Below are 23504 nucleotides of genomic sequence, written 5' to 3'. Positions count from 1 at the left end.
AGACAACATAATCATAGCATTAGCACTGGTCTCCATCACAAAATAGATACTAATGTATACGGTATGTAGGCTAGTAACAAACTAAAAAGGTTTTTTTTGTTTTAATACACAAACACACACAGGACGCTCATAAACTGTAAAAATTTTTATGTGTATGATTTTTTACAACTGGATGACAATAAGCCAGCATATGTAATGTATGATAATGATAATTTTATAATATGATGAGCATGTTATAATTAATTTAATTATTATTATTTAATAAAACATATAAAAAAAACAGCACTGTTACGTTTTTTTTTCGGACTTCCAAACTTCCATCCCACCTGTTAAAACCCCATACCCACTCTACTACTGCCGCCATTTTGAAACGGAAAAATACGACCGTAACAGTTGTACTACAGTTGCTCGTGGTTGTTCATTTATGTTTCCGCCAAAATGTTTGTCTATTAAATACCTTTAAAATGATGCATAACAAGACATACGTTTACATTTGAAAATTCCGAGATTCGAACTAGTGACCCTCAGTTTTTGGCACAACCTGTATCGGAAAAAGTTGAAAATATTTTTACGTTATTCCTTGGGGTTGATCTAGCCGGAAATAGTTTTATTTCATCCTTGTACGTTAAGTCGTTTTTCCGTAATCAATTTGAGACACCTTACGTGGGACACCCTGTATATATAAAAATATATGAATTTGAACGGATGGTGTTTTGGCCTCTGGAGACCTTCAAACGAAAAAGTAAATTGGTCCCGGGTCTAGGTCTTACCATGATACCTGCGGTAATTGCTTATTCCCTATATGGGAAAGTCGCTAAAAAAAACACGTTTTGAAATGTCCCCCCACCCTAAACTAAACAGATATCACAAATATAATAAAATGTTATTAAACAAAAGTTTAATTGGAATTTTTTATGACGACATATCATTTTAATTGTAATCAAATAAAGTTTATTATTCTTCTAAATATTACGCAGAGCAACCAAAACTGTTGGTCTAATATACCATTCAACTTATTTTTAAAATTTAGTATAATTATCTGTTGCTTGTAGTAGGACTATACAGGTTAACCAACTAAACTGTATCACCATTGATACATTAGAAACTACATATTAAATTAAGAGGAATCATTAACGAAAGAGTTTCAATTATTTTTTAGTGTTTTGGACATATTATTGTGTGCTTCACTCAACTTATTGTCTAGTGATAATCCTAACGTCAGATACAGCTCTTTAGATCAGTACAAACAATTACCTGCACTTGAAGTGTTTTAAGATTGATATAAGTAGTCATGGCAGCGATCTAGCAGGAATTTGACCTTGAGATGATCTCAACTGATTAGTTGACCACAGCTGACCACGTGCAGTAGGTGTTTGTATTAAATAAATTATTAAATTAAATATTAAATTATGGATAAAAAGTGTTGGCCTGATCGGGTTTCGAACCCCGGTCTTTTTGCTGGTAGTTGGAGTCGTTACCATATGAGCCACAACAGTAATTATGGGTATGGAGTTTTATATCGGTAAATGACACCTTATACCTATACCTACTCTTGTACCTTGCATATACAGGGTGTGTATTGGAGGTTTGATTTTAATATGGTTCACGGGTTCGAATCTAACCTAATATCATTTCCGGTTATTTAATTCTAGCCTATGCTAGAGCTAGAGGTTCACGGGTTTAAATCTAACCTAATATAAAATATATCATTTCCGGTTATTTAATTCTAGCCTATGCTAGAGGTTCATGGGTTCGAATCTAACCTAATATAAAATATATCATTTCCGGTTATTTAATTCTAGCCTATGCTAGAGGTTCACGGGTTCGAATCTAACATAACATAAAATATATCATTTCCGGTTATCGGGTTCAATCCTAAACTATGCTAGAGGTTCACGGGTTTGAATCTAAAATAACATAAAAAAATATATCTTTTCCGGTTATCGGGTTCAATCCTATCCTATGCTAGAGGTTTACGGGTTTGAATCTAACCTAACATAAAATATATCATTTCTGGTTATCGGGTTCAATCCTATCCTATGCTAGAGGTTCACGGGTTTGAATCTAACCTAACATAAAATATATCATTTCTGGTTATCGGGTTCAATCCTATCCTATGCTAGAGGTTCACGGGTTTGAATCTAACCTAACATAAAATATATCATTTCCGGTTATTTAATACTAACCTAATGGTATTGTATTATAGCGGGAGGTTCACGGGTTCGAATCTAACCAACCACTAATGCTATTATAGTGGGAGAATCCTAACGCACAGCTGTTTATTTCAGTTGATCATGTGACTTAGTTTAGAGGTTCATAGGTTCAATCCTAGTAGGTCTGGAAAAAAACTATTCTATATAGTGTATAATGCTTAAACCTTACTGTTGATCATAATGGTAAATGTTGGAGGTTATTTTATAGTGTATAATAAATATAAATCAGCTGAAAGAGGGCTTAAGTGGAATTTTACCGTTGATCATAAAAGAATGTTAAATGTGTAGTAGTATTGGAGGTTATTTTATATATGTTGTAGTGTATAATAAATGTGAAACAAACAGATGTTAAAAACAGCTGAAAGAGGGCTTAAGTTTACCATTGAGTATAAAAAAGGGCCTTTGTAAAGGCCACCAAATATCATATGTTAAACTTACATCTAATCTATGTTAAATGAGTTCTTTGTATTGTAGTGTGAGTCCTGGAGGTTCATGGGTTTAATCCTTACCAATCACCAATCATTTCCGGTAGGGGTGTTTTTTTTTGATAGTTAACTGTTTGTATATAAGTTCTAAAGGTTTGATCTCTTGTATATGTAACATAACCTCACTTTTTACTCAAACCACTTTGTTAATTCACCACTGGAGTGCTAGTGTTGATGGTATAATTATAATAATGATTAACTTAATATAAGATTCATCATAACAGATTACTAAGTGTTGATGGTATTAGTTTATAAATTCTCTACTAGGATACAGCACTAGTGTATAGCCAACTACAGGTTAGGTGCTCTTGTAACATAACCTCACTTCTGTCTTATATGCTTTCTTGCCAATTTTCCATTGCCTCCCCCTATTAGATTATGTAATTTTAAAACTTGTTGGATATTTAGTTGAAAGAATAATGAAAACAACTGTGAAAGCTAAATATGAATTTATTTATATATACAAACTTATATTACTCTATTTTATATTATTTACACAAACTTATAACTAAATACTTAATGCTAGTAGAGGAGGAGGAGAGGGGCAGCCATCTGAAACAAATAATAAACATAATTAGTATATAATAATTATATAGTATATAATATTAAATATAATGTCTACATCCTGTATGGTATTGCATCATCTAAAATAGCAACTATCACTTCCTGTGTACCAAATCACAACCGGATAACCACCTTTGATAACCACTTTTGTGGTATTGCATCATCTAAAAACAGCTATCACTTCCTCTTGTGTACCACGTCACCTTTGATAACCACATTTGTGGTTATCTTTGTCCCTATATAAACTCTTATCGCAACCCTGCCATTATTGCATCACTTTGCTCCCAGTGCTTCAAGATGATGGATGTAAGTAACTCTGCTCCAGTAGATTCCAATGAATCTGTTGATAATAATGAACCTGTAAATGTTGTAGAAGATTCTGTTGAAGTAATTGTCCCTGTAAATATTCTAGATAAACATGAAAATTATGTAAAGAGATTTCGCATTCATGGAATTAATACTGTTTTTAAGTTTTCTAATCCCCCACCAGAAACTAGTGAGATTGACTGGCTAAGACAAGGGTTTGGTCAAATTGTAAATGAAATGAAAGAAGTTTGTCAGGAGGGCGACCAATTGGGATTCACTCTGCGTTCACTTAACCTAAAAAGTAAAGAGCCAGGGTTTGTTGCTTTTCGACCAGCAAATGAAGTAAACGAGGATGTCTTGTGGCAAATCTTTGGGGGAATTGTCCAAAGTAACGCTGAATCAATCAAGTCCACAGACACGTTTCAAGTTGAATGTACCCGAGTTAATCTACCTGTAGGTTCAGGGTGCCGCAAAAGACCAGGCTTGTATAACACATTTGATGAAGAATGTAAAGCTAGGACTGGTATTGTTGTAATTAACAATAAAGATAACCTGTGTCTTCCTTGTGCTATTGTAGTGGCTATAGCTAATGTAACTAAAGATCCAGAATACAAAGCTGTGAAACAAGATGACAGAAAAAGACAGACTGTTAGGGCTCAAGAACTTGTACGTAGAGCTAGAGTTGTGATGCCTGAGGGTGGTGCAGGCATTCCCGAACTTGAAAAATTCCAACATTTGCTTAAAGATTATAAAATCACTGTGTACAACTATAATGTTAAAGGCCGTGATGTGTATTTTGAGGGTAGTATAGAGAACCCCAAGTTCAAAATTAACTTGTTGTTTCATAATGGACATTACAATGTAATTACTAGTCTGACGGCTGCTTTTGTATGTAACCATTTCTGTGATGGTTGTCATGTCCCGTATGATCATAAAGGAGCCCACAGATGTTCAAACATTTGTCCTTGTTGTCAAACCATCTCACCTCCTTGTGTAGAGGAGTATGGGGGAATCTTGTGTCCTAAATGCAATCTAACTTATAAAAACCAACGCTGTTTCATTGCGCATCAGGTTGATAGGTGTAAACATGTAAAGAAATGTCTCGATTGCGGGAAACTAGTTTTGCTTAGGGGACGATCAACCCCACATAAGTGTGGGGAAATATTTTGTAAACCTTGTGGAGCATTTAAAGATCCTAACCATAAATGTTATATGAAACCTAATGAGGGTAAACCTAAATCTAAAGATTATGCTTTTATTTTCTTTGACTTGGAAACCCGTCAGGATGAGCCTCTGCCCTCTGACCCTGAAAGTAAAGTGCATAAAGTAAACTTGTGTGTGTCCCAGCAATTTTGTTATCAGTGTATTGAGGGGAAATTCTGTATAGCATGTAAAAATCGTACACGAGTGTTTGACTCTGACCCTATCAATCAGTTTATGAACTATGTCATGTCAGTGAGGAAACAGTTTAAAAAAATCTGTGTAATTGCACACAATGGGCAGGGATTTGACTTTCAATTTTTGTTAAAGTACTTGTTGGAAGAAACAAAATTCACACCGGAACTTGTAATGCGGGGAACTAAAATCATTCTAATGGAAATTGATAATGTGAGGTTTGTTGACTCCCTTAGCTACTTCCCTATGGCTCTGTCTGCTCTGCCTAAAGCCTTTGACCTACCTCCAGAGAAAAAGAAAGGCTACTTTCCCCACCTGTTCAATACTCTGGCAAACCAAGACTATGTAGGCCCTATGCCAGACAAAAAGTACTACTGTCCCGAATCTATGTTTGAGAAATCTTACAATGACTTTGAAAAATGGTACAGCAATCAGGTCATTAGTAACTATGAGTTCAACTTTAAAAATGAGATCCTAGCCTATTGTATTTCAGATGTTGATATCTTAGCCCAAGCCTGTCTAAAGTTTCGTTCAATTTTTCTAAAAGAGTGTAATGTTGACCCGTTTCTCGAGGCTGTTACCATTGCGAGTGCTTGTAATCTAGCTTTCCGCCGTAATTTCCTGAAACCCAATACTATCGGACTTATCCCTAAGAACGGCTATCGATTAGTAGACAATCAATCAAATATAGCGCTCCAATGGCTTTCTTGGGTCGAGGAAACCAACGGGATTAGGATTGACCACGCAGGTCGAGGTAAAGAAGTCAAAGTCAATGGAATGAAAGTAGATGGTTTTGATGGCAGGAACATCTACGAATTTAATGGCTGTTATTTCCACGGGTGTGTTAAATGTTTTCCTTACAACCGTCACGCTCCTTTAAAAGAGGATCCTTCTGATAGCCTACATCTTCGCTATGAGCGAACCAAGGCTAAAAATGCAAAGTTTACAGAACACGCACTAGTAGAGATGTGGGAATGCGAATTTCGTAAACAAAAAAAAGATCAGCAGCTTAAATATCTGGATAGTTTGCCTATCTTAAACAATCTCCCACTTGATCCAAGGCAGGCTTTTTTTGGAGGTAGGACGGGTAACGCAAAATCGTATCACAAATGTGTTGAGGGGGAAACTATACAGTATGTCGATGTTTGTTCCCTATACCCTTATGTTTGTAAGTATGGGAAGTACCCCATAGGCCACCCAACCATCTATGTAGGAGACAGGGAGTGTCGTGAAAGAGGTATGGGTGTAGAGGGTTTGTTAAAATGTAAAGTATTGCCGCCTCGTGATCTCTACCACCCTGTACTCCCTACAAAAATGAATGATAAATTGATGTTTGTGTTGTGTAGAACGTGTGGGGAAATGATGTATCAGGGAGAGTGTAATCATGACAGTGATAATAGGGCGTTAGTTGGGACATGGACAATGGATGAAATCAGAAAGGCAGTAGAGAAAGGGTATATTGTATTGGATATGTATGAGTTGTGGGAGTATCAGGTAGCGACTTATGAAAATGGGGGTTTGTTCACCGATTTTATCAATAAATTTCTTAAGATGAAACAGGAAGCTTCGGGCTATCCGGAATGGTGTAAGACTGAGGAGGACAAAAATAAGTATATTGCAGAGTATTTGGGACACGAGGGAATTAAGTTGGAGAAAGAAAAGATTGTTAAGAATGGAGGTTTGAGATCTTTGGCAAAATTAATGCTAAACAGTTTTTGGGGAAAATTTGGACAGAGGGAAAATCAAACTAAGGCTACTATTGTTAGAGACTCGAAAACATTATTTCAAATGCTCTCTAGCCCCGAAATTAAAGTAAACAGAATTCAGATTGTTAATGATGAGGTTGTTGTAGTTTCATGGGAGTATTTAGAGGAAGTGGGGGAACCTCTTGGTAACATAAACGTTTGTATTGCGGCCTACACTACCTCGCAGGCGAGACTCAAGCTCTATGAACATCTTGAAGCCCTAGGAGCTCAAGTATTATATTATGATACTGACAGTGTTGTTTACATATATGGAAACGGTCTTTATAGGGTGTCTACAGGAGATTACCTCGGTGAAATGACTGACGAATTAGTAGAGTATGGACCCGGCTCATACATTACTGAGTTTGTCTCTGGGGGGCCTAAAACTTACGCGTACCTTGTCTGGTCAACCAATCAACAAAAATTGATCCCAATATGTAAAATCAAGGGCCTCACCCTTAACTTTAAAACATCAAAAGTTGTAAATTTTGAAAAATTAAAAGAGATGGTTCTGAGTGAAGCAAAACAGACTGTTGAAATTGAAGAAAGTAGAATCAGAAGGACTACAGACAGAGACATCGTCACCATCGCTGAGAGCAAAGTGTTTAAAATAACTGGTCCTAAAAGGAGGTACGAAGGTCAATATGACACTTTACCTTTTGGATATAGAAAAGTCCAAAGAGCCACGTAAATTGTATTGTAAATGTAAACTTCTTTGTAAATAACTTTGTAAATGTAATTGTAAATTTAACTGTATATAGCTCTCCTAGTAAAAAAACAAGTCTATAGATATATACTTATGTAACCTGACCAAGGTGTGAGTGTGTGTGTACATTGAGTAGTTCAGATTTAGAAGAACCTGTGCTACTCCTTGTACTTGTGTGAATGTGTGTACACTGGGGGGTTCAGATTGGATAGAACCTGTGCCCCTCTTTGTATTTGTGTGAATGTTATTGGTCACTGGCGCGGCCAACGAAACAGCCCGTAAACCATGAGTGAAAGTCACTGGCGAGGCCAACTAAACCGCCCGCAAACTTTGAATGTTAACTTTGGTAGGGTTATATAACTAAATCTATAGACTTGACAAAAAAAAGCTTTATAAATAAAGGAGAGGACGTTAAACAACATCAACCAATATAATATTATATACTATTATAAACTGGTATATAATATTATAAACTGGATAGGTTGTATAACGTTTAACTTGGCCTCACTTAATGAGGGGATAGTCTCAAACCCTATCCAATATAAAGCTAAAAGATGTGTATATATAATTTTTATAAGGAAAAACTATACTAGATATAAATTATTTGTCAGGCGGAAAGGGTTATCTAAATAAAAACACACATCCGCTGTGATAAGTGTACTCGATAACGATGAGGATAGTACAACAGGATGTATGGTTTCTTGTAACGGACTTTGATATCTTTAGTGGCATAGGGTCAGATAAGAATTATAAAAATGGCCAATTATTATCATGTTTTATCCGGTCTATTATCTGTGGTAAAACCAATGTCGAATATGATTTTGTGTAATCTTTACAAAAAAAAATCTTGAGATATATAAAATTATAGAGAATTTATTGGGGAATTAAAAATATAATACTATTGTATAAAATATTTATAAGTAAATCTCGGTGATTTATTTTACTAACAAAATACCTATTTTGGGTTAGCATATAAGGTGTATTGCAGTTATACTCAAGTTATGCATTAATGAAGGACAAAAGTTAATTTGTAATTTAGTTGGAATATTACTATTTAACCTAAAAAGATATCACAATTTTGAAAATCTAATTGTTAACAATCCTACTTATTGTTTATCTATCTATCTAAATATATAAAAGGCAAAGCCCTCACTGACACACTCACTCATCACTAATTCTCCCACTTCCCATTTACCTAGGAGGCTGAAATTCGGTAGACTGATTCTTCGGGCATTAAATAGGAAAACTAAGTAGTTTTTATTCTCATCGGGCTTTCGGGTTCCGCCCCAGTGGCTCTGGAGTTTCCTATGTTAACCTTATGATTTTCATATTTAAAAGGAATTAATGAATCTTAACAGCTGTTTCTATTAAACAAGTTGGTTCTGTTCTATGATGTTCAATAGCATTAAAGTTACAAGGATTACCAACAGGGTGTAGCACTATTTTTTAAATATATGACAACAGCTAATCTGCAACCAAAAGGTGAGTGAGCATAGCGAACGAACTTCAACCTGGAGGCGAGTTAGCGTAGCGAACGAGCTAATCTGAAGGCAAGTGAGCGCAGCGAACGAGTTCCAGCCTAAAAGTGAATGAGCGTAGCGAACGAACTTCAACCAGGACGTGATTGAGCTATGCGAACGAGCTCACTTATAAAGTTAAACGGGGCAAAGCCCATAGGTACAGCTAGTATTATATATTTTTGTCTTTGCTGAAGCTGTTTTTATAAATACAAAGATAAATACCTTATACCTTATTAGAGAATTTTATAATTTTTAATGTATAGATTTAACAGCTAACTTTAAATACTCATAAAATATGTATATATTTGAGGCTATATATATATATTATTGTGTTAAACTTTAGCTTAATCTATTTAGTTGTTTAAGAGTAATATATATAATCACACAAACTTTTAAATTTATAATATAGATAAGAAATTGATATTTTAGTAGGATATTATAATTATAGTTTCAATATAAATAAAGTAAAATGATATATATCTTGATCTCTATTATAGTCTATATTTATTATTATGTAAAAAAAAACATCTTTAAGGAAAGTTATTGTCAAAACTATTGTAGCTGTTTGACAATTTGTATAACAATTGTGTTTTAAAATACTTAGTTTAATTGTTAATAAGTTTTTATCATTTAAATTAGTAAAAGTTGTATAAAAATTTTGGTTTTAGCAAAATTTCTATATAGGAAATAAGCTAATATATTATAATAAGACCTAGAACCAATTTTATTTTGATAACCCTAGAGGCCACCAACATAGCTGAACCAAGAGTTTTATAAAGTAAAACAGGTTTTTAACCTAAAAATAATTTAGTAGATTAAAACATTATTGTGTGCCAAATAGTTACTTCTATGTTATTTTTATGGAGAAAATTGTAAACTGTTATAGTTTGCTTATATCATTTTATACAATTAAAGTTAAAAATACTTTTACTACTCTCTGCTGTAGCAACCCTAAGCGTTTGTTAAATTTAATGATATTTAAATTAGAGATAAATATTTTTAGTAAAAATATAAGTTAAAATTTGCTTAGTTTTAACTGGACAAATAACTTAGTCGGGGGCGGGTTAATTAGTTAAGTGTATGTTTTTATGTAAAAATATATGTGTAGGGATTTAGTGGACCCTAAAATATTTGTGATATTTAAACTTTAGACATTATATATGTTTTTATATGGTTATATAAAATAATGATCCTACTATAAACTTAAACCTGTGTCACCTAAGTGAAAATATATTTAATAAATTTACCAATTTTCTTCTAAATCAGCCTCGATTCCTTCATCTTCTTCTATTTCTTCTTCCTCCTCTTCTTCCTCCTCTTCCAGTTCGTGGCTGCATTCTGCCACATATTCCCTAAACTGTCCATAATGGACAGTTAGGATCTCCTCTGCTGTCATATCGCTGCATCTATAAATCATTTAAAAGAGTATTAGAATCAGCATAAAGTTAAAAACCCTTGAGAAATAAATTTTAAAAACTAAGTTTAAAGATACGTACTGGCAACAAAGGGGAAGCCATTCTCCCCAGTGTTCTTCAATAGAGCAACAAAAGACATAGCGGCGACAGCTCCAGCACACACCATTAGGCATCTTGTTAGAAAATGATGATAGTAACAGATAATATTGCTTTGGAGAGGAGGGGAAATAGTGACAGATAATACTGTCTTAGGAAGGAGGTGGAAAATGTGGTTAACTCAGATGTTCCCTCCCTCCAATCATATAAATATAAGCTGTAGCTGCTATATGGATTATTGTTATGTTAGTTTTCATCATAGCTAATATGGTGTTATTATTCTTCATACTACTTGTATTGAGACTACTAATCAGCTCTGAAGCAGTTGATGAAAATCTGCCCCCAAATGGTCAAGTAAGTAGTACTATATAATTATACAACTTTAGATAAATAATTAAAAGTAGCTTTGTGTTTTTTAATATATTTATTATAAAATAATTATTTATTTTTAATTAGGAAAAGCTCTTTGTTAGTGTTTTTTTATCAATGAATATGTTTTTATAGGATAGGGCAACAATAGAAGGAGATACAAGAGATGAAAGAGAACGATCAATTTTGGAAACTGTAAGTAAACTATTATTCATCTTTATTTATATTTGTTGTATACACATTTACTATAATGTTTTATTATTTAACCTAAAAAGATATCACAAATTTAAAAACCTAACTGTAAACAATTTTACTAGTTCTCATTGTATATTTTTGTCCATGCTGAAGCTGTTTTTATAAATATAATAGACTGCACCCTATTGGTAATTTTAATGTATATCATAGAACCAACTTTTACCAACAGCTGACTTTAAATATTCATAAAATTTTGCCTATATGTTAATTAGGGCTGTGAGCTAAATTATAGTTTAATTTGATAGTTAATTCATAACTTTTGTATAAATATATATTTGTTATTACAGTGGGGCGGTGGTTTGGAGACCTTTTTGGATCAATATCCCTACAATGCTGACTTGGAACATTACTTCATTAATGTGCATGGGGATGTCCTTTCCTTTGTCACATTAGACTATGATAATCTAGACCTAATACCACCTATACCTACGGGCTTCTGGACAATTTCTGAGGTATGTAGGTCTCTATGTAGTTTAAGTACCTCTAATAGTAGTAGAAGTAGTTTGTCTAATTCTTTATTTTTAATCTATATATGTATGGTTTTTTAGGAATATGCTCAAAATAGGATTCGAGATATGTGGTCAATAAGTAACCCTCCCGAACAAACTGGAGTCCATATCATAGAGTCATCACAAGAATATCCTAATCTTGTCTGGACTTTACTTCGATTAATGGTAGGTTTTATTTAAAAATATATAATCACTAGCTGTGTAATATAAAACTTTTATAGTATTTAGTTAAAACCTTATAAAACAGTTGGTTTATGTATTTTTAGATATGCTAACTATTATATATAACTTAATTTATGTTGTTTGTTTTAAACCAATATAATAATCAATAAAAAGATTAATTATCTGTATCTACTAGTTAACCCTAATATATCCTATCACATGAGATGCACTTTAACAAAATTAAACCACCAGTGGTGACAAATAAAACATAATAGGCCTACTTTTATTTTTACTATCAGTTTTATCTATCAATTATATACTAAATCTTGACTAAAAATGCTTATTTAAAAATATAATTTCCCACCTATATACAACACTATTTCAAAGTCTTTTTCCTAGTTATCAGAAATCAAAAAACCAAAAGATAAAAAGTTTATAATTTTATCCGATATACAGACAAAACTGTAATTTTATTTATATAATGTGTCTCTTTTAAAAAGTATTTTTTATTAATCATAATATGTTTTTTATAGAGAAATGGTGCATCTATAACTCTTAATGAAGAACGTCAACTGCTTGCAAGACCTAATGTTCGGCAAGCACCTATATCAAAAAGGATTGTCCTTAACTCACACTTAAGAGATATGTTAAGAGAGGCTGAATCTTCTGTTCTTGTTGTAAGTAGAAGCTTTATATAGATAAACTTCTACTTATCTAAGTGTTTAATTCAACTTATTAGGTTTTTAATTCTACTTATGTTTTCAGCCATTTGTTGCTATGGAGACAGATAGTTTTTTTCAAAACGATCTTGGCCATCTTCTCATTTTAGAAGCTAACCCACTTTTACCGCCTCGCTCCCCGCCACATGTATTAAGCAACTTTTATCCAATTACCTGGGTAAGCTATATAACTTGAATATATATAATTAGATTTTTACAATATATCAAGATTAAGTATTTTTGTCACCTCTCATATCTTAAACTTTACTCTAAATCAAATATATTTTACTAAACCTTTTATTTAGACAGATTTTACACAGTAATCAATTACACAAGAGCTTTAAGAATTTGTTTTTAGTTTTGATGACTATAGTGAGGTGATTAAGTTAACTCTTTAAAAGTTATTAGTATTTATAATTTAAGCAACAAACATGTTTATAATCTATATAAATAATATGTTGCAAACTAGTCTTATACTCTTAGGCTCTGCTCTAGCTGTTTTAAAAGTTTCTAGATTATTGTTTATATTTTAATCAGCTATATAATTTAATTATTTGTTTTTTTAGCAAACAGCGCAACAACTAATACATGAAATACAAATACAAGGAGCAGGTCCCTCTAATTGTATAGTTATCATACATGAAAACATTGATGGATATAATTGGCAATTGATCAGAATGTATACACTTCAAGACAACCCTATTTGGGCTTGGCAAACAACAACAAGGCGTTTTACAGCTAATACAAACTGGATACACATAAATGATCAGATCGATAACTATTTAGTAACTCCTATACAAAACAACTCACCAGCTAGTTCACCATCAAGCCCAAATTCAAGCATCATAGATTCACCACCTTCAAGCCCTGGATCTGTAGTTCCACCAAGTCAGAGTTCAAGAGATTCCTTCTTTCAAGATGATCGTGATATTCTAAGATCGGCTGTAAGTATATTTATAGATTAGAATTAGTTAGAGTTTGTTAAACAAGATTTTAAATTCTACTTATTTTAATAGCTTTTTTTCTATTACAAACCAATCACAAAGTTCTACATTTCAAACAAGTTCTATTTATCTCAACTATACTATATATATACTTGATCATAGTTTGTGATTTAATTTTTATTTATAAGAGAGCCTTATAATTTCAGAAAGCTACAACATATAATGTTAAGCATGATTAAACACACAGGTGTATATATTTAGACTACACAGATATTCCTAACCAACAAAATGTTTTGACAAAAAATTCTTTTAGAGTTATATAATATTACTAGTTCAAATAGGGTAATAATATTATTTTCTTCTATTTACAGAGTAGACAAAATGAACAAAGAAGAGCTATAAATAATGTAAGTTATAGTTTTCCTTATATAATACATATCTTAGATATTAAATAATCCTAGGTATGTAACAGAGTTTTATGATAAAAAATATTAAAACTTTAATTTTAGTTTAAGGTTGTAATTTTAAAAAAAGTCTAGCAACCCACAGATGAGTTGATTTCAATAATAGTTAAACTAACAGTTAGTTATTATTATTCTATTTTTAATAAGCTTTATTTTTACAGATATCTGAGAGTTCTTCACCACCACCCACTAGACGTAGGCGGCTAAATACAGAACGAGTGCTTTTACCCCATGGAGACTCAGTAAGAAATATTTTAAAAGAAGTATTTAAAAAGTCCAAAAATATACAAGCAAAAACAATACAACAAATATTTACTAGGATTATATTATAACCATTTTATGTTTCAGATTAACAGATCAAATAACTTTGGCCTTTGGTTCGTACACACAAGAGGGATAGTTCTTCACATTTTTTCGGTAAAATACATTTTAAATATTTTTAAAACAATATTAAAATATAATTTATATTATATATGTTTATACTGTATATCATTATTTAGCTAAGATTGTGTTTCAGGAAGAAGTTATAGCTAGACTTGCTATACCCACCAACTTCCGGCAAGTAGACCAAGATTATGCTGAGAGGTGTGTAAGCGAGCTTTATACAACAGCTTTGCAGGAGCTGTTAGTTGAGGATTATTATATAACTTCAAGGATTAACGATGTTACCTGTGTTCTACGAATTCTTATGGTGAGTTATATAGAGACAAAAAAAAGATTTTTATAGTTTAAGAGAATCTTATACCTATTTACATTTTAAACTATTTGTTTCAGAGAGATGGTGTGTTTTATGAGAGGGACCTAACAAACATCCCTTCAGCTTCAATCCCTATTTCTGGATTTCCACATGAAGAAATTACAAATATGATAATACTAGAACCTTCAAGTTTTCTACGAATGTTTTCATCAGAACATGTAGGTAGCATTACCTGAACAATTTAATATTATTTTAATAACACCCCGCCTATTACTAATACTTATTTTATTTTCAACAGCTCTCACCAACAATAGTTTCTGTTGTTAGACCTACATTATTAGTGCCTCCTATTACACCTCATTCAATACCTCCAGCTTCAGCTGTATCCCAGGCATCTTCAACAGATGGAGTATGGCTATCTGTAGATAGGTCGTCGTCTAATACACGAGCTAATGTTGCAATGCGGCGAGCAATGACTGCTGAATTAGCTGGACCATCCCACCCTTCTAGACGAGTACAACCTGTAGTAAGTATTTTAACATTACAAGACATATAAGTGTAATACTAATAGCCTGTAAGAACAAACTCAAAATCAATTTAATTAACTCGACATTTTTTTTATTTTTACTGATGTAGTTAGATAATTACCAAAGAAGTTAGATAATTATCAACCACCTTCAAGTCGAAGCTACTATATTTAGTAGCTTTTAATGATAAAGTTAAGCCCTCTTTTAGCTGTTTTTAACATCAGATAGATAAATTATCGTTTGTTCCACATTTATTATAAACATCCAATACTACTACATATTTAATATTCTTTTATGCTCAACAGTAAGGTTCTGTTTAATAAAACATACATGTAGAAACAAGTACAAATTATTATAGTATTTTAACAAAATCAATTTAATTAACTCGACATTTTTTTTACTGATGTAATCAAGTAATTACTACCTAAGCTATTACTAATACTTATTTTGTTTTCAATAGCCATCTTCCGATATAGGTAATATCGTTAGACCTACACTACCTTCAACTTCAGCTATATCCCAGACACCTTCAACAGTGAATACCCCAGCTGGTGTTGCTAGACAGCGGCCAACAGCTGATGAATTAGCCGGTCCATCACAATCTCCCCAACATATACAACCTGTAATAAGTATTTTAACATTACAAGACATATAAGTGTAATACCGATAGCCTGTAAGAACAAACTCAAAATCAAATCATTCAACTCAACATACTTTTTATTTTTTGCTGATATAGTTAAGTAATTACTTCAATGGTTTTAACTCTACTAAACATATTAGCTTCCTAAGCTTGCTTTAGTTACTAATGATAAATTTCTTATATATACAACAAATAAAAGTGTTGAGATACAATTACAGGTATTAGATTTTTTCTGTTATTATTTATCTCTTTTTTAAAGATTTAAAAATAAAACACCACATTTATCAAACTTATTAATCTTTATAGCTATTAATCTAATAAACTGTTACACTTAAATAGAGTTGCATTAGTTAACTAATCACAAAGTTACTTCAACACATATATTTTTAGTTCTAATAAGTTTTAAATTCCAACAGTGGGCTACACCTGGTTTATAAAACCATATTATTTTCCACTTATTGGGACTTGATATAGTACTTAAACAAATATTTCACCTATACAAATCTATAGAAAGAATATTAGTTAAACACTACATTATTAAATCTACAAATGTTTATATAAATCTGTAGTATATGTTTTTATAACAGAGGTTTATTCAGTTATTTTTATTCCTTCAACAATAAATTTAAATTAGAAGAGAAAGCTACCCCAGTTTTATATGATACAGATTAACTATTAAATGAGTGATCCAAATATAATATTACCTTGATGATAAATCAACTATATATCGAAGTAAATAAAAATCAGCTTAATATATATGTTTCTATTTTCAGAATTCTACTTCAACTATACCTGAAACACATGAATGTCGCAGCTGCCGGCAGAGCGCTCGCCTTGAAACCTTTCGCAGGAGGTTACTTCAAAGGGTAGGTATCCTTTAAAGAGAAATTAAGTATAAATAAATTAATATGTTTACACTAAACTTTCCACACAAAATTTAACTATTGTTTACCTCCAGCTTGAGAGATTTATTATATACTACTGTAATAAATTTTACTAACCAGCTGATTTATGGTTTATACTATTTTATATAAATAGATAAAAACATTAATTCTTGTATAATATCTTTCAGGCTGTGAATAACCCGGAATTCACCCTACCTGCAGCTGCAGCTGGTAGGATTGCTACGCTACGAACCGAACTCCTAGCTGTAGCTAGCTTAGCCGGAAATACATTAGAGGGTTATTCAAATGCTTGTGGACTACAGCCAGCAGTTATATCAGCTCTATGGGAGGACCTCCGTAACACGTTAGAAGGTGTATTGAGGCAGACTACCAGCCAAATAGACACTATGATATCAGAACGAGTTCCACGACCATCAAATCCCCCAATTAATTTGGTAACGTGTCAGATTTGCCTAGAGAATGCCCCCACAGTTGCTTTACAACCATGTGGGCATACCCTGTGCCCTAATTGCGCGCACAGGGTATATAGATGTCCCTTTTGCAGAAAATTTATAGCCGATAGGCTAAATATATATTTCTCTGAGTAAAATCTACTGTTTTTATTTAACCTCAAAAACCCTGTATTGTTAATACATTTGTATTATAATACAAATTTCAAAATAGTATTAGTTTTAATAAATAGTTACTTCTAATACTTACCCATAATAGAAGCTGTACCACAGAAGACATAATGAACTACACAACTGTAGAGGACAATCCAATGTCATATAATCAGTTGGTACTAATTAACAAAGCGTTGGTTTGAGGTCACGTAATCAACCGAGATAGTAAGAATCACTGCTACATGATAAAAAGTTTGTTAGCTCTAACAGCTTAGAGTAAAACATTTAAAAGATGTATATAGTACAAGTAATACATGGTTATAATCCATTATAGTAAATCTTATATATTTATACATTCATTACTGCATCAACACTAGCACTCCAGTAGTAATAGGTAAAAAGTGAGGTTATGTTACATATACAAGAGATCAAACCTTCAGAACTCATATACAAACAGTTAACTATACAAAAAAACAACCCAGAATAACTCATTTACTATTTGACAGCCTTTACAAAAACCATTTTTTATACTCAATAGTAAAGTTTAACCCTCTTTCAGCTGTTTTTAACAAACACAGTTTATCACATTAGACTATTTAACACAAACACTATTTACAAATATTTACATTTTCGGTCGGATGACGATTTACGGTAAAGTCAAAAAACCTAGCGCGCAAACGCATACGCAACCAGAAGCACTACATATATCACTATTTAACTAACAACTAGCTTGAAGAGGTATTTGTAGGGAGGTTCGGTCAGAGAATAGGGTGAGTTTACAATGTTAGAGCTTTCTCTTCTTGGACTGCGACGTTGCCAAGTCTCTGCGCTGTTGCCACATTGATCTTCTAGGTGGTTTATAAGTTTGAAAATTATTGAATTGTTGTAATCTTCTTTTTTGTTTAACAACATCTTTTTTGTTTTTAACATCTGTTTATTTCACATTTATTATACACTATATAATATAACATTCAACAATTACCAATTATGATCAACGGTAAAGCTCCGCTTAAGCGTTATACACTATATAAAGTGTTTTTTTCCAGACCTACTAGGATTGAACCTATGAACCTCTAAACTAAGTCACATGATCAACTGAAATAAACAGCTGTGCGTTAGGATTCGAACCCATGAACCTCTAATAACATGTTTTGTGATTGGTTAGATTCGAACCCGTGAACCTCTAGCATAGGGTTAGGATTGAACCAGTAAACCTCAGTTACCATTAGTGGTTGGTTAGATTCGAACCCATAAACCTCTAGCATAGGTTAGGATTGAACCAGTAAACCTCAGTTACCATTAGTTAGATTCGAACCCATGAACCTCTAACATAGGTTAGATTCGAACCCGTGAACCATGTTAAAATCAAATCTCCAATACACACCCTGTATATGCAAGGTACAAGAGTAGGTATAGGTATAAGGTGTCATTTACCGATATAAAACTCCATACCCATAATTACTGTTGTGGCTCATATGGTAACGACTCCAACTACCAGCAAAAAGACCGGGGTTCGAAACCCGGTCAGGCCAACACTTTTTATCCATAATTTAATATTTAATTTAATAATTTATTTAATACAAACACCTACTGACGTCACGTGGTCAGCTGTGGTCAACTAATCAGCTGAGATCATCTCAAGGTCAAATTCCTGCTAGATCGCTGCCATGACTACTGATATATTCCCCATTAATATTTCACTACATTTGATAGATGTAATCTATGCAAATGAAACAAACACAACTTAATTTTAAAACAAAACAACCAAGACGATTGGTTTGGGTTTTCTTTTTAATAAAATTCAATACGTTAAAAGAAATCCAGTGCAAGAGCTAGGAAAATGTTTTATTGTAAACAACCAAAACTTGGGTTACTCTTTTAGCGGACCCAAACTAATTTCAAGAACCTCACGACAATCTCTTTTAATACCGAGTAAGAAGCAAGAAATGAATTTCTTACCATCTATTTTTATTAGAAAAAGCAACAGAATTGCCTGATTCGTAGAATAACTAGTTTTTAATAACAATTATGGTAATTATTACAGCTGTGATAATAGTTGCTGTGCTGGTAAAATTATTGTAATTAACAAGTCTTATCTTAAATCACTCACTTGAAATTTAAATTGGCATAGAATAACACATTATTTAATATTTTTGTATGCATGACATTATGAATCAGGTGTTAATGTGAACTTAAGTGGAAAAAATAAATAAATTTGTTCCTTGTCCTTTTCATGACAGAAATTTCTGTAAAGGTTTTGTATTGATTAAAAAGGTATCACGTACAATGTATTTTGATAATTCTAATATTTGAAGTAAACTATTCCCTCTTTTCAATGTCTTTAATGTATTTATAATTCTAATATCGTAAATATTTGTTTACTTCTAAAAGAGTTATTTCTGTACCAACGATTAAGCACTTTCTCTGTTGATGAAAGAACATAAGCTATTGTCTTTTTTGTCTTAGTCCATATGAAGGGTAATCATCAAGGCTCAGCCTATTGGACAAGTATTAATTAAGTTCATCGTAGATCTTTTGAAACTGCAAAACCTTGTTTGCAATTTTGATTTAATTTAAAAAAGATACATATAAAACTCCTGATATAATCTAAAGTTGATAGTAGCCTACATTAAGAAAATAACTACAAAATGTGATGTTTTTGTGCACTTTGAATTCCATACCCGAACAATGAACTTATTCAATTTTCGTCTTGTTCATGAGCGGGAACAAATATGTAAATCCACTGGTGCTATTTAGAAAAAGTAGAACCCTTTCCGCAAACTCCGATTGACCTAATTTTCTTGTTTACAAAACTTGGCGGGATCGTTAAAGTTTACTTTTCGAAGTAATTCATTAATCAATTTCGTTAGAATAAAAAAGTGCTAAGCTCCAATGTACTCCAATATTCTTTCTTGAAGTTTCTCGATTTACCTAATTGATACAAAAGAGTTTCCTTTAATTATTTTTGTCTATCAATTTGAACCACGTAACAAAATTGTTTTTATACAAAAAGGAATGGTATACTAATAAAATATGTTCTTTGTACCATTACTTCTATTTCACGCATTTAAATAAAAAGTCTTAGTTTTAGTATCCCAGCTGAAGGACAACTATTTTCAAAAAAATTGTGAATAAGGCCTTTCTTACTGTAAAAGTAGTTGGATATGCCTTACTAATGGGAGATTTTGATTACATCATATTCCTCAACTTGCCAGTTTAATGCTAAGGGCTTTCCCTTAATGCTGAAGCTTTTTTATATTTAAAAATTTATCAATAAAACTTGAAATTTCTTTGACCATTGAGATTTTGAAAACGGTTCTGTCCAAAGAGCCAGCTAATCTTATTTGAAGTCCGTTTTCAATATTTAGTTGGTTTAAGGAGAAGTTCCACAACATTTTTCTTTATGTAGGCTATAAGTTGCAAATAAAATATTGACGGTTTGGCAAAACGCAGCTGTTGAGCTTTTATTTTTAAAACAGGATCAAGTGGAGGGGATATACAGTATTTCTTTCATAATTCTTCCCGTATTCATGAAATTATACTACGATAATAATGACGTATGTTAGAAGAAATACCATAAGAGCATGGATTTTTTCTTATGCATCCCCACAATTTTTAAAACATACAGTTAACTAATATATTTTATACCGTGTAATACTTATGTATCTAAATGTTTTAGTATACTAATACAATATAGCCATCGTTAAAAACCAAAATACAGTAAGTAAATACGTCATTGCATTGAACCCCCTTTTTAACTCGCAATAAGAATAAAAACTCTGATTTGTTGTCCCTATCTCAATCTAATAAATAAATTATAATATTGATAAATTCCTTCAAAACTCCTCTGCCTCGGACCTTTGAACCAGAGAGCAATTTTACTATCAAAATTTAAATGAACGCAGCATTAACTTATAACATGTGACTATATTATAATTGAATACCAGTTTCATATTGAATATAATGCATGTCATATTGGTTATTAAACTATGTTTAATTAAATATTACCACCAAATCTGTAGAAATACGTAAAACCAATATGCCATCGGCTAACAAATTTATATGGTTCTGTTCAGCGACGTGTAAATCGTAACAGAAATCGATGTCTGGCGCTAATATTAAGCTTATATTAGTTCAAGTGTACAGTTTTGGAGTTTTAGCGATTGTTCCTCATAGGGAATAAGCTATTAATACAGGTGTCTCGGTAAGACCTGGGCCCGGGAGCGATTAAATTTTTAATTCCGATGTCTCCAGAAGTTGAACACATTATACGTACAATTTATTTTATATGCACAAACAATGGCCCAATTATCAATACAGACAACGTGCAGAGCTTAAAAAAGCAAATAATTTTCCACTATTACAGCGTCAATGTACAAAATTAAAGAATATGGAGAAAGTTTATAATAGCATTTAATAAAATAGCATTTAAATTGCTTGCTTTATTTTTATATAAAAAAAAATTTATTGTAATTTGATTGTTTATAGATATGTTCTCAACTAATTTTAGATAGTCATTTATTTAATTTGAAGCATTTTCAAGAATAATGTAAAACACGTTCCATTCCCTGCATCAGTAAATTAAGTACTATTTAAATCTATATTATTTAAATAGGTAATAAAATAAGACATGGAGAGGTATTTCAGTGAACAAAAATTGTATCAGCCAAATAGAATTTCGCTTAATCTGCAGATTTCCTGTGGCGGGGGTATTTGTGCATTTAAACCTTTAAGCTCCAAAGACTTACACATAAATTACCAAGTAAAACCCTTCATTTACCACCAATTATCATAACTTAAGTGAAACTGTGCTTGCCATATCAACAGGGACGTGATAGAAAAACTTTTATTTTTCTGCTAAATTGGGTTGCTGTCATGTTATTTTGCAAACGGTACGGGTCAGGTCAATGTTGGAGCAGTCAGGGTTGTCTCCTTGGCTTGCCTAGCAACCTAGGGTTCGAATCCTTTAAATCTGGTTCGGTTCGTAATTTATGAGGAGCTCACCTGTATGTGACACAGCTTAGGAGAGGCGTACACAAAATAAACGGGCGGGCATTAATTGGGCCCACTGACCTGAGTCAGGTAGTCGGGTATTCCTGAATTGCGCCCACAACTGCAGGGATCCACCCAATACGTTCATTAACTCCACCAAGTGGTGACCCTCTTTGACTGTATAATTGAGGAGGTTAGGTTAGGTTGAGTTTGGTTAAGTTAGGTTAGGTTTAAATAGGTTAGATTAAATTAGGTTAGATTTAGTATAGGTTAGGATAGGATAGGATGACATGTAAACAAGGACATTCCTTCTTCTAGCATTTCGCCCCTACCTGGCTTGGACTTGGGCTCAACTAAGGAACATTTTTTGGGACCCTTTGAGGGCTTGGCGCTATGGAACTCATGTGCGCAATTAATGCTCCGCCAAATAAACCTCTACTGACTTTAAAAAAATCATATCAAGATATATTTTAAGTAAAATAGCTTGGAGCCATTCTAATCTTAAATCACCTAACAACATCGCCACTAATATTGGAGATTGTTTGTGTAAAGTGTGAACTAAGTCGCAAAAGAGTTAGTAAATTATAAAAACTATGTTTAATATGTTATTCACGTTTGGAAGTCTCTTTATAATCTCGTATAGAATAATTAAATTAAATAATATTGAGATTATTTGACAAATAAAATAAACTCAAATTTAAATACTCAGGTATGTTGGCGTCGCTTGAACTTTACGCAACAAACACTAATTGAATAAAAATAGTTACATCCAAAGTGCTTTAACCTTCTTATAAAAGCAAAAAGTTCACCAAAATTTTCTCAGTATTAGATGTATTAACAATTGCTTACCATTATATTGCTCCATAAGTCTATGTACAAAGTATTGGGGATTTTACAAATTTCCCAAGCTTCAAGTTTCTATCAAAACTGAAATTGATTGAGTAGCCAAACCGTCCAACGTCAATACTGGAAGCATAAACATGTACATTGATGAGTTTGTTCATTAATCTGTATACTCGTGATGGAGCAATTAATATCTGATAACGGTGCACAGATCATATAAACAGTCAGCCCTTTAGGTCACTAAATTGTGTTTGAAATCAGAACGAATACCCGTAACAATATTAATTAGAGATTGTGTTTACTAGAAACGGACTTAGGGTTCTAAAGCTATTGTATTTAAAAAGTATAATGACTGGGACCTTTTTTGTCACACACAGCTAGTTATGATAGCAGTTTTTTTTTTTTTTTTTTTTTTGCAAATTTCCCATAAC

General features: G+C 32.4%; 1 long non-coding RNA gene across 1 annotated transcript; it reads right to left on the bottom strand.

The window, feature by feature from the left end:
- Nucleotides 1-3178: 3178 nt before the first annotated feature.
- LOC128990906 (uncharacterized) lies at nt 3179-17605 on the bottom strand. The gene is made up of 7 exons (XR_008490569.1): nt 17336-17605; nt 16524-16606; nt 15592-15711; nt 14933-15085; nt 13270-13401; nt 10182-10340; nt 3179-3250 (listed from the first exon to the last, which is right to left on the bottom strand). It is a non-coding gene; the product is annotated as an uncharacterized LOC128990906 (long non-coding RNA).
- Nucleotides 17606-23504: the final 5899 nt, after the last annotated feature.

The sequence above is a fragment of the Macrosteles quadrilineatus genome, unplaced genomic scaffold, assembly GCF_028750875.1.
Source record: "Macrosteles quadrilineatus isolate MER2022 unplaced genomic scaffold, UCM_ALF_1.0 Scaffold_3__2_contigs__length_128488019, whole genome shotgun sequence".
NCBI lineage: Eukaryota > Metazoa > Arthropoda > Insecta > Hemiptera > Cicadellidae > Macrosteles > Macrosteles quadrilineatus.
The sequence above is the reverse complement of the archived record's forward strand: the minus strand, read 5'-3'. Positions and strand labels throughout refer to the sequence as shown.